This window comes from Paralichthys olivaceus, chromosome 10 (genome assembly GCF_024713975.1).
Source record: "Paralichthys olivaceus isolate ysfri-2021 chromosome 10, ASM2471397v2, whole genome shotgun sequence".
Taxonomy (NCBI): domain Eukaryota; kingdom Metazoa; phylum Chordata; class Actinopteri; order Pleuronectiformes; family Paralichthyidae; genus Paralichthys; species Paralichthys olivaceus.
The window spans coordinates 6,796,440-6,814,513 of NC_091102.1; the positions used below are offsets into that span (position 1 = coordinate 6,796,440).

At 42.6% G+C, this 18,074-nt stretch overlaps 1 protein-coding gene across 5 annotated transcripts in view; it reads left to right on the forward strand.

Annotated features, from left to right (window-relative positions):
- Positions 1 to 18,074, forward strand: part of il1rapl1a (interleukin 1 receptor accessory protein-like 1a) — a 188,212-nt gene that overhangs the window by 43,897 nt on the left and 126,241 nt on the right. The gene's annotated exons all lie outside the window — the stretch shown is intronic.

The window sequence follows — 18,074 nt, forward strand, 5'->3', positions numbered from 1 at the left end:
AACCATAACCTGAATCTAATTCTAAGGATCAACCAAAATGTCCTCACTCTGTATGGTACTTAGTCTGCAAAGACACACACACACACACACACACAGTTGGCCTAAAACTCAGTCATACTCAACCATTTCTGTCTCTGGGTGCTGGCTGGGCTACTCAACTTTCAGGTGACACCAAGTCTGGGCCTGTACACTGTTAGTTTTTTTTTAAAACTTTGTCAGGTCACTTGTATCTATTTGCGCTGTAAGTGACTCTATGTGTGCCAGAGGCCACTTGGAGGTGAGCTACGTCTTCAATTCACATTGTTAACCAATGGGAAGTAATGCAATGTAAGAAAAAGTCTCGCCGTCAGTCTGGATTTGGGTGTAAATTTTATGAGCAGGGAGGTTTGCATTAATGAATTTTGTAAAGTCACTTGTGTCTGATGTTACAACGTGCGGCAGATAAAAGTGTCGGGGCGCTGCCAGCAGCACCTCCTCATAGGAAGATGACAGGAGCTGTCTGTGGTGCTGAAACAGACAGCTCCTTTGTTCAGCTGGTTTTGTAACTGGAAATGTTCCGTGGCTGCTCTGCATGACTTTACATTTTATTTTATAACATATTTCAGCAACTACTGAGCCACATGCATGTATATGTCACTGTGAGAGTGCTAGAGGTAAATATAAAGACATAGAAAGCGTAGTAATGAGAACTATTCAAAATATGTTTTAAAGATTTAGAATAGAGGCCAACTGTGTTGTCTTTACATCCTAAGGAAATTCAACAACTTGTAGTGCCTGTCTAATAATGGTATTGATTGCACCATCATACACAGTACATGTTATTATAATAAACTTTACCCAGTCATGTTGTTGCACCTCTTCTTAGTATAATGACTCAGTATGTCATGCATCTTGAACTCTGTGTTTTTATTAGTTTCTACCTTGCACAACACTATTTATACTTAAAGTGACATTATCATGTGCATTGAGTTGTGTATTAGCTGATTGTCATGAAGTTGTGTTTGTCTTGGCCGTGCAAGAATCATCATTTTTGTGAAAATGGAACACGTCAGAAAGGTAGTCCCCCTGTCAGAAGAAACACGTATTATCAGGAGGACCAGTTATGTTTGCCCATGCTTTTCTAAATGTTGTAATGTTTATCAGAAACAAACCAGTTCTTCTGAGTCTGTCAGGCTTGTAATTAATTCAAATGCAATCACAGAACAGATTACCACATGTTCTCTGTTCTCACTGTGTGCAAAGTGTGCACAACATGCTAAGACACATATGAGGCCTTTGAAGGCAGTTGTCACTGTTTCAGAGATTTAACTCAGGAATTCTCCGCCACAGATCGTACTCACTGCAGCGTATTATGAACGGGCCTCAGAGTAAAGTGCCATTGAGACACATTTGATGCACTGATGATTAAACTCACTAAAATATTTTCCCTGCTGCAGTTTCTGTTTGGATTTGAAAGAGTTAACAACTCCTCGAGCTTTGATAGTGCACACACTGCACACCGCACCTGCACACTAACATAGTTGGGGACAGGATACGTAGCCAAAGTTGAATGAACCACCGGGAACAGCACGGCTCATAATTGACCGATTGTTTCTGCATCTAGTTATCTGCATGAGTGTGTCTTTATCTTTGCATGATAACATTACATATTCAACTTCTACCAGGTTCACTAAGCTGCTCAGTGCCACAGCAAAGCAATTTGTTTGTGTGTTAATGATCATTGAGAGAGAATGAAGAGTCTTCCTGGTCTTTCCCGGACTGGTCCTCTGCTGGTGATGAATGATGTGTGTGTTCCCCCTCCCCAACGGTGATTGAATTAGACCACCCTGCAGACCTATCGCCTTCCCAAGGAGCACTCGAAGGCGATCCTGCGGTGAAGTGTATCAATAAGCGGGTGGATGGAGTGTAAGTGGTAGTGTTGCCGCGGGCAGACAGCCGTTGATAAGGAGGGGGAACACACTTAGGGAGAGTCCCGCTGGTCACACAGCAGATTGGGAGCCCTCGGTGCTGGCGTCTGTCGGTCCCTGCAATGGGGGGGGGGATGGGTTGAGTCACACAGAACTGGGCCAAGTTCTGCACACGCTCATTCCTGAATCCAGTTCATTGTAGTTGTTATGTACCAGGAGGTTTTCACATCAATCTGGGGCTGCAGACCTGGAGCTCTTTCTGCTCAGTTATTCTGTGATTTTGGTCGAGCTGTTACCCGGTAATGGAAATGGTTATTTCAGAAAAATGCATCTACCGAGCTTGGTGTTTTGATGGCTTTGTTTTGAAGGCTGGTTGCTTTGACGCGGACCCCCATGAGGCCACTGGCAGCTGAGCTCCCACTGTGGCAGATTGATATTTGTAATTTAAGGGAAGATGTCACACAGCATCCTCCAGATGGAGATTGGCACGCAGTCGATTAAACACGGTTTGTTTAGAAATAATCATTTTGACGTGGGAGCTGAGGATTCGTTTGAGGCATATTGGCTCAAAGGTTCAAAATGTTCAATTATGCACAGACATGCACAATCACATAATAATAACATGCAGATGTAGAATACAGAGTGGTGTTAGGGAATAGAAGCTTTTAGTCTGTCTGCCATTTGATGAAGCCCCCCCCGCATCACAGCAGAAAGGACAGGTCAGTGATTTGTGTCCCTGTTGCAGAAAAGGTTGAGGATAGGTTGTGGTTGAGAGCTAATTCATTAATTCACCCAGTGGTTAACACACACACACACACACACATTGCTTTTGTCGCTGAGCTACTGGAATTGATATTTTTAGGAGGGTCATTTTTTAAAAGACCATCTCCTTCCTGTCACATTGATTGACAATAAAGGAACAATAAACAGCACAGACAGAATCCGACTTGATTCACTGCCCTTTAAAAGAACCAAACATGAGCAATATATCAGGTTTCCATCTCATAAATTAGGATGATGACATTTAGATGCACTTTTGAAGACCTTCAGGCTTCGAACTCTTAATGCGTTTCTGCTTGTACACATGATCTAATGATAGTTTAGCCCACTGAGCTAAACTGAGCAGTGGGTGAGAGCAGAGTCCCACAAAGGTTTTTGCACCATTTTGCAGACCAACAGAAGCTGTGTCCCAATTCAGGGGCCGCATCCTTCAGAGGCTGCATTCATAGACCGATTATGTGACAATGGCGCGACCACTCTGTCCCATTTTGAAGACCACGTTTTTGTCCGTTCCTGAGCAACAAAGAATCCAATGGGTCGATCCCTCTCAGGCCTCCCAGGATTCATTGAACACTGGTGATAAAGCTAACAAGTTAGCAATGCAGGTGACTGGGCTGCAGCCAGTGCAGCTGCTCAGAGTTGCTAATCATGCAATGGTGGGATGGGTTGGTGTTGGGTAAATCAAGTTTCTTGCAACATTATAGCAAAGGAGGAGATCTGCAAGACCCATCTCAACCTGATTCATTTAAACACTGAATTCTAGATTAGTTTTGACCTGGTCAATCTGTAGAGAATTTAGTAATGGCAAGGATTTCAAACTGTAACTTTAGCTTTAATTAAATTTAATGATACAAACTCAATCTTTGAAATGAGTCAAAGGTCAAATTTTCCCAGCTACATTCTTATGAAAGAGATGAGATGTCTGTACATTGACACCAGACGTAGCAGGTGAAGACAAGAAACCACAGGATAAGTGATGATGAAAAACCACTGATAACCTCTCCGACACTCTTCCTCCCCCAGTACAGAGCAGAGATCCCGCTCCGATACTCATCTTCTTCTTTCTTCATGCTCTGACTTCCTGTCCCTCTGCTCAAAGTTCTTATCTGGAGCACTTTTCGAGAAAACTTCACACATCTCTTCAACTATTCCCTGACAGGCGATGATGTGTTAAACAAGGTCAGGCCTGTCACAGTCATTTTCACAAGCCTGGCCTTTTAATTTAGTCAGTATAAATAGTAACCTGTCAGCAGTTAAGGCCGTTAGACTTAAGTAGTGTTGATTTTCATTCCAGCTCAAAAATCAATTTACTGGCCAGGTGAAACTCCTTTATGTGTCAACATTTCTGCCGAGCTTTTTTATGCAACGTGGTCAGTGCATCTAAAGCAATGAGGCAAAGAGACAGACAAGACATGGGGGGGGAGAGAGCAAAGGAGATAAAGGTTGAGTTAAAGTGAAAAATGGAGGATGTGAAGAGGAGGTGGGTTGAGTGTGGTGAGGGAGAGGAGGAGATGAGGGGATTAGGAAATGTAATAAACTGAAAGAAGGTGCTCAGGCTTGTTTTCATTTGCTGTACAGCTGGAGCTCTTATTTGCTCCACTGGCTTTGAATCAGTCTTTTCAAAACAAAACAGAGAGAGAACCTTTGCTGGATGATCACACAGAGCACGTATGTTAGAGGGGAAAGCATCTGTTAGAAATGGTTTGCTAAATTGGAAATTGATTGAATGTATACATGCATGTAAGTGCTGTACAGGCTGCTCTCTATCAGGGCTATTTTTAATCACTGTACTCAAATGACACTGTCCTCCCCAAGAGCAGCAGCAGTTGTTAAAGCACACTTCCAAATACAACATATGTTTACATTCAAGTGACAAAGCCACTAAATGGCCACACTGAAGGGCTTCGTCAAAATGAATTAAGACTCTTGTCCATCCGGAGCTAATGAGGAAGTAGTTTGACCTGACTGGAAGGGTTGAAAGTCTGGAGAAGAAGTTAGGATGAACGAAAAGTCTGACTTCCCTCATTTCCTGTTTCCGAATCACAAGCTTTTTAAATAGTTTCTGTGGTTGTCGATCCAGGCACAGCCAGTATCAAGCAAACACAGCCCGGAAAAAATCTGAAGACCTAATAGATTTATCTTCAGTCTGAGATGTAATAACACGATGAAGCAAACGTTTGAGTTTTTGAGTGTTAAAGGGTGGATCCACGGGAAACTTGTGACTGTGACACATTAATCCAACGGCTGAAACTTCTGCAAACAGTGAAACATTTTTACTTTTAAAACATACCCCGAACTCAGCACAGAACACGACTGCAGACTTCACCTATTCTAACCAGTAGTTGTCTAATTCTAAACAAATGTAGGATCTGGTGATGGCCACGTGTGATGGCTTTTGGAAGACACTGATATTTAATAATGCGATGCTGAAATGGTCAACAGATCATTAAAGAAATGTTCAAATGGAGTCATTTTGAAAGATGATGACAAATGGCCTGTTTTGTCATTAAGTTTCCAAAATGTGCTGCAGCTGTCGGACCCTCTCGGCTGCCATAAGTGAAAATGACTGCCAAGCCCATCAGGAGAAAAACCACTCTGGACAACGATGATTATTTCTCACATGATCACGTCTGGAAAAGGGAACGAGCTAAATAGATCTTGCTTTGGCCTTAGTCTTATTAGGTTTCTATCTTACTGTTCGCATGCTGCCATCGGCCCTGTCACGTACCGGGGAGGCTCGACCACACCAGAAGTAATGGAATCGTTGTCTCAGCTGTCAGTTTGCATTGATTCTGTGAAAATCTTGCCAAAGTCCCATGGGCGAGTTCGTAAGAGAAATGAGATATGAGCTGTGCCAACACATGTGCCCATTCAGTCCACACAAAGGGAAAGAGTGCAGGCGCATAGAAGAGAAAGTGTGACACAAACACTTACACACACGAGATTAGTCTTGGATAATTGCCTTGTCTTACAGGATGAAATTGCATTTAAAGGTGTAATTTAATCTTTCCCTTTTTTGTGGAATTGGTGTGGAAAGTGAATCACCGCTGTGGCGCTCCTCTGAGACGTAGATGTTGGAAAAACTCAGAGCTGGCAGTTACTTGTAAGAAAGTTGTCAGAATTTTTTCCGAGATCAGATTTGCTCACAACAGTGAAATTGTAAGCTGCGATCTCTCGGTGGACTGGACCTCAAAAAAAAAAAAGCCTAGACTGAGGAGTGACTTAATCTCACTTTCCTGTTGCTTGACTTGCCAACTTGTCTTTGAAATCCACTCAGATTGCCCCGGCTCGGAGCTATGAAAGAGGGAGAGACCAAAAAAACACAGACGAGGTCATGCGAGAATTGGCAAGGGAGAGGAAGGAGGAGAAGAGCAGCAAGAGGAAAAGAAAATGAGACGCGTGTCTACTGTTTCCTGAAGCTAAAACACTCTGCCCTGTTATTTTGTCAGCTGCAGCGGCCTGTGTTATGGTGCAATGAGTCTCCGGAGAGTAAAGTGGCTGCGATAAATATCGCACAGTGTGCAACAGCCGTCTCTGATGTGGGCTCACACATTGTTTTCAGGATAATGGCTATAAGTGCCATTGGTCAGTAATGAGCGGGTAGCAGCCAAATGTTAGGTCTCTGAACACTCGTGTTTGGAAGAGGTGAACACATGGCAATAAATCAGAGGATGACTTGTTTGAGAATGAGCTAAAATCTGAGTTCAAGATAAAAAAGCAAAAACATGTTAACCTGCTTTTTTCATCCAGTATAATGGTGCAAGAAGTGTCTCGGTTAGTTGGAGCTGTGACATTGCAGTGAGTTTGTCGAAGGTCAGTGACATCTATGTGTCTCTTCATTTTGCATGTGTGTCTGTGTGTGTGTGTGTGTGTGTGTGTGTGTGTGTGTGTGTGTGTGACTCTGCTGCACACTGATCTGACACACAGGCCCAGTCAGTCCTGTTCTTGGCTCCAGCAGTGATCTGGCACTTTTCCTAGTCCTGCAGCCCCTGCCATGCCCTCCCCCACTCTATCTCTCCCCCTCTCCCTGCAACTCTCTCTCCTGCTGCTTCTCCTCCTCCTCCGCCGCCGCTTCCTCCTCCCTTCCTTCTTTTCTGCCTCCATCCACACACCAGTGCAGATCAGTCTGCCCGGGCCTTGCAGGGTGTCAGAAAAAAGAGAGAAGGAGCTAGCTGGACTTTCATGGCTCCACTGTTATGCCTTCTCATCTCTGGCTCCCGCTACAACACTTTGCTATCAAACAACAGTATTATGGTAGCATTATGTGCCCACTTATAACTGCTCTACAGAAGATGCTGAACGTATCATGAAGAGCTGCAGCTATTCACATTCCTTAGACCAAACCTTGGAAATCCTCACAGCTCACACTGATTCAGTTCTGTTTCTGTTCACATAAATCCTATAATAAGATTCCAACTGAGATAACTGGACTGCTCCCTGCAGGGCATTTTCCCGTCTCTGAGACCAACAGCAGCTGCACTGGAGAATGGATGCAGCGGTGGTCTGAGAACAATCAGCGTTACTGACTGTGTGTTAGTGTGTGTCTGTGTACCCGCGGTTTTAAATTTAAGAAGATCACCAGCCAAAGTGCACACTAGATATTAAAGTTTAACAGCCTCCCTGAATTTTCTTTCCGTTGGCTAAAACAGCTTAATTGAAACAAGCCTGATTGCTTTGGCTGCCTCCCTTCTCATCATTTTTAGAAGTAAAACAACAAATATGCATGAATTGAAAAACCTACAATGGAAATTTGTAATTGTATAAGTACCTCCATGTGAAATATAAGATAGAGACAGACACAGGGAGAGAATAAAGACGTTATCCATCTTATATCATTCCCATTATTATAATGGCTCACAGTTTTGCATGTACAAGAATAGAATAGAATACGTATCTTGATCGTCCACTTGTGTGGAAATGTGTCAGAGTGCATGTTGTTATAAAACGGGTTAAAGCAGCTGGGGTTGGTAATCCTGGAAAAATGAGCAAAAGCAGAATACACTTGCAACTGATACATCCCTCCCCTTCACGTCGGCTCGTTGAGGCTACGCCGCAAAACGCACAACTGCTAGAAGCCGACTCTTCCATGACTTGTTGGCAAACTTGCAATCGTCTCGTCTTCAGCGGTGTGCGTCTCTCAGGCTGATGACTCTGGTCATCCCGAGTTTTTCAGACAACTTTATTTGTTGATGTCTGTCGGGACGTGAAGAGGATTTCAACAAACTAGATTATAAAAAGTGTCAGGCACCTGACAAAGTTCAGTTCATTCATCAAAGCATTTACTTCATATAAAGAGAAATTCAGATGAGTGCAATACAATGATGCTGTATAAGTTAACACTTGAGATAAAAGTGCTAAAATACAAACAGCTCATACTACATTATTTGTTGATGGAATAAAAGATTATTAAAAATATTTCTCCTTGCTGAATAGTTTTTCAAACTCATTAAAAAGAAAAGCAACCCTGAAGAATCACTTTAAATCGATATTTTTTCTTATAGTTTTCCACTGGGCTTGTAGCTACAGATATGAACGTATGGATCATTATTTGAAAAGTATGCAACAGGATTTCCCGTGTCAATCCAAACGTACACATCTCATCACCCTCCCTGGCTCCATGTTTGAGCCTGATAGGAAATCCATACCTGTGTATATTGTCTATTGTAGTTGATCTGGATATCCTTTCCTCAGAGGTGCTTTATTTCCAGATATCGGTTTTGGAGTCCCATTGTGTCGCTCGGTGTGGAGCGTTTACGAGGGGTTGCGTCGAGACAAACAGGTGAGCTTGTACAGTGGAAACCCAGGAGACGGTTGAAGGTCATTGAGATGTGCACATGGGCTGTGATTCACTCACAGGAGAGCAGGAGTGAGATGGATGATGGTGTAAATAAGAAGTAGAGATAACGAGGTGAGCACATGTTGAATTAAACATTCTCTGATTCCCCGTCCTCGCCCCTCTTCCCCAGTGAGCGCACGATACCATCCACTCAATAAGACCTCATCTGTGTAATGGGGCTTTTTTTTCCCATTACTCTCCTTGTGTGTGTGTCTGTGTTTGGGACTTTTGGTTGGCTGTAGCTATTGTTCTGCAACGCCCACAAGTTAGTCTCATTGGTTCAGTGGCTGATGGAGCTAATATATCTTTCTCTGCCAAAACTGACAGCATCTCCAGCTCTTTGTAGGCAAGAATAGACGAGAAGACTTTTCCATCCCAGTGAAACTCTGTGATTTACTGTGTAACCTCACTTTGGTAAGTTTATTGACTTTGTGGTGCATGAGTCCGTTTTTTTCTCTGGCATGAGCAAAGTAAGTTGTTTCACCTTTTGTTGTCATGGGTCATATTTTATTTGATAACGATTTAATCAGAGCACAATTTAAGGTAGTTTTGTATTTACTGCAGTAGTGATGCATTTTACTAGAAACAATACTGCAATACCCTGCTGTTAAAAGAGTACAATACTACATTTTACTCACATTGGTACTTTAAGAATGACAGTGTTGTATTTTTACTTTAAGTTGCATGGATGTGCAACCACAAGTGTGTATATGTGTGCGTGTGTAGAGCCCTGCAGCACCAGTGGGCGTGCCACACGTCTTCAGCTGTGATTGTCACAACAAAACAAGAGGTATGGCTGCTAATGCAAGTCTTGCTGACTGTCCACGGCCCGACACCGTAAAGACTATTGTTCAAAATGTTTTAAACCTAAAAACTGACCAAGGAAACCAAAGTGTGAATCTTTTACTGAAAGCGAAGTTGATAATTGTCATAATTACATCATGCCCTCAAATACAAGTCACACAAATGTGGTTTATTTTGTGACAAACAAACTTTTCCCTAATTTATTCGCTATATCATACTATATTATTTGCTTTTTACGTCCTGAAGATCATAGCATCATAGATTCTTCAGGTTTGTTCCAGTTTTTAATCTTTGTAGGTGACCCTCAGCCAAAGTTACACCAAACGTCCCCTTTGGAAGCACATCTCTGATCGAACAGACCAGCAGCCATGTTGGGTTACTTTCCACTGATTTGTTGAAATGGGCTTGTGTCCAAGACCAGCGCCGGCGTTTCATGTTTTCTGCTGTAAAACATGAAGTTTCTATTTCTGTGCTCGACTTGGTGATGACTGTCGACTGGCTCAGCCTTAATCAGAGGGATTGGTAGGTAAAGTTCCCGGCAGTGTTTCATATTAAAGTGCCGGCTCAGGAAACATTGACATGAGACAACTTCAACAAATTGTGTATGTTCTCCGTGGTTATTTTAATTCGTTCAATCAATGGTAAGAGGCTGCAATCCTGAAAATTGCTTCTTTTCAGCACAAGTACTTTGCCGGTAGAACAGTAATGTACTGATAAGTGTACAGTGTGTAGTACAGAAATTACTGTTTGTCTATTTAATGGTGTATCAAGTATATGCATTTAGGTTTTTATTCTATGAGGAAATTGTTGTACAGAGGATTTCCACAGGTGCGTCTGAGTTTAATATTCACTAATGAAGCCATTAAATACACCTAAATAAAAAAGAGCTGTAAAATAGTCAAGGCTATAATTTTCCTTTAATATAGTTTTCACAGAAAATAGCCTTTGTCCTCAATTATGAAACACTGATAAAAAATGAATTGGTAATTGAACGTTAATGCGGCTGTTTTTTCCCCCCTTCCCACCTCTTTCCTCTCTGTTCCTTCTAGTGCTCTCCTGGCCTGTCCCTAGTCAACCAGAGAATCGATTTTTAAACAGGCAAGACTCTGGGGACACAGCAGAGAATCATTATTGGCCTCATTTAGGCTCCATCGCGACCATGATGGCTCCTCTAGACAATAGGATAGAGTTTGTCATGGATACCAAAGCGTAAATGCACATTCCAGCTGAAAACCGCTCAGGCCAGCATTTCTCGTCTTCAGGGAGCTTTGTTTAAAAAAAAGAAACCCTCTCGGTTTGAGCGGATGGACGCAGTCTCTCCATAAACCAGTAATGTAGGCGCATCCAGCACATTTCACAGCTGCAGTCGAGATGGGAGGTGAATATAGCAAATGCATAGGCTTTGTTTTCATGCTATTTACTGCATGCACATTGCACTTTTCCATCACCGCCTTAGTTTTTGTGCAGTCTGCATCATATGGTAATTTGTTTCTACTGTAAACGGTGGCTGCTGATTTCTCATCAGGCGACTGTGCTCCTCTGTAGCAGCTGTCTGTCTGTTTGGAAGCTCAAGCAACGTGCACGGCCAATCACTGCCTTCATCCTCTATCTAGAATTCAAATGGTTTATGGAATGTACAATTCCAACTATACGTTCTCCTAAATATTGGTGAATCATATAGAGACCCAAAGGACGCTGATGAAAGTTTACAATCATGCTATTGAAACAACATGTTCTTCCCTCAGGTTAACATTTTGTTTCTAATCAGGTGCTGATGAAGAAAGTTCTGTATACACTGCCATAAACCTGAAATAAATCTCAGAGCCAAGTATGTTGGTGTGTGAGAGGAGAAGTGATGTGATGCACCAGTGCCCAAGCAGTGGGCGCAGGAGGGATGTTCCTATAAATGTAAACCAAAAAACATAATTTTAAGTAAATTAAGACATTTGCATTAGTTCAAGATATTAAGTCTTGCATAATATTTGGATTTTGACTCGAGCGACTTTGTTTCTGAGGATGTAAATGCCTCATTGAGAATTGTCGTCCGTGCCTGCACAAAGTTCCACGTTCAGAGAAGTGTGCTGGCATCACGCCGCACACTCCGATGCCCTCTAACTGCAGCTGTCAATATCACGCCGCAATTTGGCAAATGAAGGACATTATGTTCCATGTCTGATAAAATGAAAATCAATTAAAACCAATCGATAAGCTTTTGGTGCTATTTTGTTATTTACTTAAGTTGACGGGAGCCCACAGTTTAGCAGCTCCACAATATTCACTTCTGTTTCCTGGATTTATTTTTCCCTACAAAAGGGCAAGTTGTTTTACCGTAAAGACTGACCTCGGTCCTCCCACGTGTTTGTAGTGGGAGTTTAATTTATGCTGCACAAAGGCTGACAAAGGAAAGATGGAGTGAGAGAAATTATGCAGAGGTTTGCACACTTATATTCCATGAAACTTCAATTGCACAGCATCTTCCTTAAAAAATATTTGTACATTTTAAGTTCATGTAGATGGCTGGTCTTGTCTTATAAGGACTTGTGTCCCATTTAATGAAGCTTCCTGTGGCTTAAACCTGTATAAACTCACAAATGCAGAATACAGGTTAGATTGGTGGATAACGTGTAGCACAGGTGCGTCTTTGCTTAGCTACATGCTACGATATACTTCAACAGAAATGATGCTATAAGCCCTTTACATCATTGTAAATGTGGTTTACAGTTTAACAGTTCTAATGTCTCTTTGCTCTATTTATGTTTAAAGTATAATTTAGGTCTTTTATTATATTGTCATTATGTTTTACAGGATATTTTTCTACACATTACAAGATAGATTGTAAGTCAAGCTAAGAAAGTGAAATATAGCATAAGCTTAGCAGAGCTCATAAATAATGGTATTGTATGGACCTCGATGACATCAGAACTAAGGTTTGATCCAGGGGTGGGTTCTGGGGGGCGCTGGTCCTAGCTGGCATCTGATTGGCCCCTGAAGTGCCCTTGTCCTGTCAATTAGTCACTTACTAACGTCACTGACAATAATTATGACAATTTGTTGCATCTTACTGAATCAGGAATTGTGGATGGATGCTGGGCAGATAACTGACCCCTCTGTGTACATGCCCCCTTTAATTAGAGTATTCCTAGATCAGAACATAAAGTCATCATAAACCTAGAATAGTAATAACAGACTGGACAAAAGTAATCTGAATGATACAACTACTACAACAATTAATGCTTAGATGAATATATTAAGCCTAATGGTTAAATCTAAAATACCACTGTATGTGAAAGATGTGTGTGCTTCTCAGTCTTTGCATGTGTGTGTGCGCGTCTGCTCATGTTGGACTGTGTTGTTTGGCGATCTGTGTGTTGCTGGTTGTGGTCGGCCTGCCCGCAGTGGGGTGTGTACACTAACTGGCTGAGGAGGGTGTTGGTCCCTGCTCTCCATCAAAGGAAGCATTGACTGGAAGCAGGAGAGCGTCTCTGCAGCCAGTCATCCTTGGACAACTGACAGTGGGTCTGGACACGGGGGACATGGCTGAAAGCAATCAACAACAACCGGAGGAAAACGCTTCGCTGCTGGTGGAATGTTCCTGAGCTCAGAGCTTGCTCTCAACCGCCCAACGCTCTGCTTCTGACCAGTCATGTGCAAATGGCTTTAGTTTGCCTTGAAGCTCTTCTAATTAATTATGAACACAGTGTTGCATGTTGGGTGCTCGAACGTGCACTCCAGGAGCATGTACAGTTTCTGTGCTCCTTCGTTTGAGGTTAGGAGAACATCAGGGGTGTGGACTGCGTCAGAATCGCACCATAATTACACTTGGTGAAGAGGTGCATGTTGGGACCGAGGCAGGACAAAGCTCGCCTCACCTTGCTTGTTAACTCCAGCCACCTATGGTCTGCCTCAGGAGATTACCGAGCGCTGCTCATGGTCAAAAGCGGTCAAGTGTTTTTTAACAAACGCTCACTCAACCACCAAGCTCATTGTTTTGCTTTTTTCTGAGGCAGCGAATCGCAAAATAATGTTCACGGAATCTGACTCACCCTGTGACACATCTGGCAAACAGCAGAGCGCACACACACAGTCAGAGCACATGGCACAGGCGCAGGGACAGGTAGACGCACAATGAGCATGGTGCGCTGTGCCATTTACTAGCAAACCCAGCATGAATCTCTTTGACACAGTGACACACAGAGACACCTATGACTCACTCACTCGTTTGTAGGTTTTGGTCCTTATACAATACGTTTTTTTTATCACTTCAGGTGACAACTGTGCACAATTCTGTTGCATTTGATGCAGGCTTAGCTAAAACTACACATGTACAACAAATAACCTTCCCTTTTTAATCATTTTGTCTGTCCAGTTGGAACGTTTGAACCTGCACGACCGAGAGGCACTAACCGTTGCTCTGTGCAGTCACTGGCATCGCCATCATATAAATAATTTATTATTTCATAGAATGGAGCGTTGTATATTCTCATCTCACGACACTAGAGCTGCAATCTGAATGTAGCTGCGGAGTATTCCACCTGCCGACTCCTCGTTTAATATTCAGCGGTTATTACTCATGAAATATTGATCAAAACCACAACCAGTCTTGTAATGTGCATGTGAGAGGGATACAGAGTTTAATTTCTTGGATTTACAGTTATGTTAATAGAATTGAACACGTACTAGTTCTGTTCTTGTTCGTCTTCCCTGCACGTACTTCTCATACGTTTTAAAACGCATCACTGCTGCTATGTTTACACCTGTTGTCCATAATACTCCGGTGTTTTCCAGCACTTTAAAGTTAAAGTCATTACGGATCTGGAGCTAATACGCTTATGTCATCATTGTTGTTTCTCGTTTTTAGTATTTTCTGTAACAAGCAACCGACTGCAGTAGACAATCTGCCTCATGTGAACACTGTGTGAATGGTCAGGGGATATATGTTTTAAGGGGTTATTACTACTGATGTGGAGTTTGTGTAGATTGAGATTGTTTTTCCAAATTAAAACATTAGATGGATGAAGCCTCAGATACAGACCCTGATGCTCCTGTCAAAAACTTTACATATGAATGAACAGCCCAGTCTTTCATTTGTCCATTCAACTACATTTAAATATCGTTTAATCTGTTCAGCAGTGTAGGACAAGTGAGGCAGTTTTATGTCATTTCAAATTGAATTCTTTCTTATTATATTAAAAAAACACTTACTGGAATAGAATGTACTTTGAAACGAAGTGAAGTCGACAACTAGAATGATTCTGAGGAAGCAGTAGATCTTTTTAGATGAACATTTTCACCGTCGGTATCTCTGCACTTGTCAGGGCACATAGCCATGTCTGGTACATGCTATGAGGATGCACTTTACCTCAGACCACAGCACTGGCTGCCTTCAAATTGGATTAAATCCCTAAATAACACGATCAATCATCCACAGTTCGCTGTACGGCAAGATGGCTGAGCTTTCTCATTCTGTTTTAAGATGGCACAACTCCACACTATGGATATGAGAAGGAAAAAGCAGCGGTTTGTGAATCTGTGTATCCTGCGCAGTCTAGAGAGACAACCAAAATTAAATAAAAGGAACATGCACAGAGTCCAGTGTGTCTACACACACACACACACACACACACACACAGAGCACATGCACACAGGAGAGGGTGTGTGCTAGTAACAGTAAATTCCTCGGATCCTTTGTCAGAGCCAGTCAGCAGGAAGTGCTGTGCCATGCCCCCAGTTTTCTGGTCAGAAGCAGCAGGCAAGTGGCATGTGTGCAACTGTGTGTGATGATGTGTGCATGCTTCATGCATCACTGAAATGTGGGTATCACGCCACGACTCTGTGTGCCTCCTCAGACACACCTGCTCCCGACGCCTTAGAGAAAAAGCCCAATCATGAGCAAAACCACAACACTATTATTTTATTACAATGAAAAAAAGTACACACTACTTTTTACTTATGTACAACGCTGGAGGAATTTTATATATAGTTTTTAGTTTTGTGACATTGAATTAGCTTTTCCAATCTTTGAAACAATGGCTTCGTGAACAACACCAGCTCAGCATCACGGAGATTGTTGCCAAGTTGCCGTGGAAATATAACTTCTTGATTTTGTTCAGAATCTCCAGACAAGGTCAATTATTCTGAGAGTAATTTGTTTTGTCTAGTTAAAATGAAAGTAGACCCCTGGCTTGCATGGCCAGGCCTTGTTGTCGAAGGAACCTTAAAGGTTCATTAAAGGTGTGACGTTGTCAGAATGATGAAAAAGCATTCGAGTGGAGTGATGGAGGGTTTTTAAAAAAGCTAATTTGACTTTCCTGCAAATCTTTGAAAGGCTATGTGCTTTACAGGAGCTAAAGCACCAGAATAAAAGGCTGCTTTAGTCTACAGGCCAATTTGAATTAATTATTTTCTCCAATCTGCCCATTAACAACGCCAGTACACTCAGAAGTTAGTCTGGTCTTTCAAGAACCCTGGTTTAAACTATTAAAAGCTGCTTGTTGGGCACTTTTCAGCCTCTTTGTGGTGAGAATGCAGCGGATGGAGGAGGTGGTGGAGAGGGAGGAGATGTGAGCGGAGGCCGAGGTGTGCAGGGTGTTAGTGGGGGTCATGTGTGGCGCACAATGCCCCTCTGTGAGCGAGGGTGGCAGGCGGGTGATGTCATGGCTGGCAGGACCGAGAGCCCACAGAGAGGGGTTGTGAAGGCGCGACATGACGGGGGACACAGAGGAGGGTCGCTGACATTGTTGTATTGAATCAGGCTTTGACGGGGGGGCAGCTCTCCACACTCCACCCCGCAGCGACAGAAACACAACCTGCCAGTCATTCACTTATGTTTAGTAAATCAGCTTGTATCAGCGGCTTGGAAATGATCTGCTTTTTGGCACTTTGCCTTTATTGAATATCAAACAGTGTCAGAAAAATACAGAGACAGGGAGACGTTGAACAAAAGGTCCCTGAGCAGAATCGAACCGGGGATGTTGTTGTTACACGGCGTGGTGAACGTCTTAAGCCCCAGAAAGACATTATCTTCATTTTCACCTGTATAATTACCTCCATCAAGGAGTGTATGTTTTCATTGAAGTGTGTCAGTTAGTGAGTTAGTTTGTAGGATAACACAAAAACTACTTAACGGATCTCCATGGAAACTGGCGGGAGGATGTGGAATGGGTCGGGGGAAGAACCCATTGAATTGTGTGGAGCCAGATCGGGGTGGATCCAGGAATTTTAACATGGTGTGTCGGTGTTTGTCACCATTTTCCTTGATTTCTCAGAGAATAATTCATGGATCTTCATGAAATACAAAAAAATCTGACATATTTAGCGAACTGATCTATGAGTGTGTGAAATCTGGTGCAGTTTGATTGGAGGTAAGAGAACTGTTGTGTCTTGGTTGAGGTATACGCTCTACTCACATTTGTTTAGTACTATGTGTGTGTGTTCCATTTAAAATCCGATAAAGCAAATGCTATTCCCTCCAGTATACACTAGTCCTGCTAAATTTCTGGGACAGATTTACAGGAAGTCGTCGAACGTGTTTATGTTCCAAAAGGAATACTTTGATTGAGATTAAAGACTCCAAAAATCTGCTTTGACCTCCTCAAGGATTTTGGACTGTTGACAGTTGCTCTGGTTGATGATGTGTGTGTATTCACAATGACATAAACTGACCACGGTGCTGCAGCTGAGAACACACATTCAGAACCGACCAGATTATCGGTGTTTTAAAATGGCTTTTAGCTGAACAAAGAGATGTCAATCCTTCAGGCGTGGTATTTGCCAGAACGTTAGTGGCAGAGCGGTGTTTATCGACTGAACGCCGTTTCCAAGCAGAATGTGATCGAAGGCGAGAGAAAGGCTTCTTTTCAGAGCGGGCCTCGCAAGTGTCGTGTAAACACACCGAGAGAGGCTCCTTTCATTAGCTATGCTAATCTGGAGCGCACGTGACTCGCTGCAGACTCCAGGGTCGCTCTTGGCTCTGGCTCTCTCAGTTTCTGTCTTCAAAGGCCAGGGTCCTGTCTTCTTCTTTCTGGATCATTGGGTTAATTTGCTGTGTGTTGTGTTCCCCTTCTCTTACATAGTTAGACTGACAGAAATTGGCGAATGTGTTCCTCTCCTCCTCTTGCCTTATGCTGTTGGACCCAGACCGACGGCTTCAGAAGACTGAGAGCTTTGATCATGGCTCCTCTATCACAAGGCAACAGAGCTCCACCAAAGTTTTAAAAAAAAGTTTGACTTTGGAAAATACATTTATTAAATTCTTTTTTTTTTTTAGTTAGAGGAGCAGACTGATGCCAAACCTGCTCAGTAAGACTGATAAATTTGAAGCGACTGTGAACAGGATCATTTAGTTTAGCACAAAGACTGAAAAAATAGGCACTTTGACCAAAGGTGATAAAATCTACTTACCAGCTACTCTAACGCTCACTGAATCTCATTTGTTTTATGAAAACACCAGTTCTATGTGCTAAAATGATGACTTGGCTGGAAGCAGAGACTGTATATAGGTGGCGCTTTCACTTCCTCCCTCAATCCAGAAATAAAGCTAAAATATCCAAGATACAAACGCTGCCATCTTGCCTTGTGGGCCTGCGTCTGTGCAGAAGTGATCAGGGTATGGAGCCACAGTACGGGGGCTCGACCGATCAGGAGTAGGTCTCAGCTGTCCATCGTGATGTTTGAACATGTTTTTACATCGTCAAATTTGCACTTTGATGGAAACCGTGATTGGGAAAAAATTATTTGACGGTTTTGTT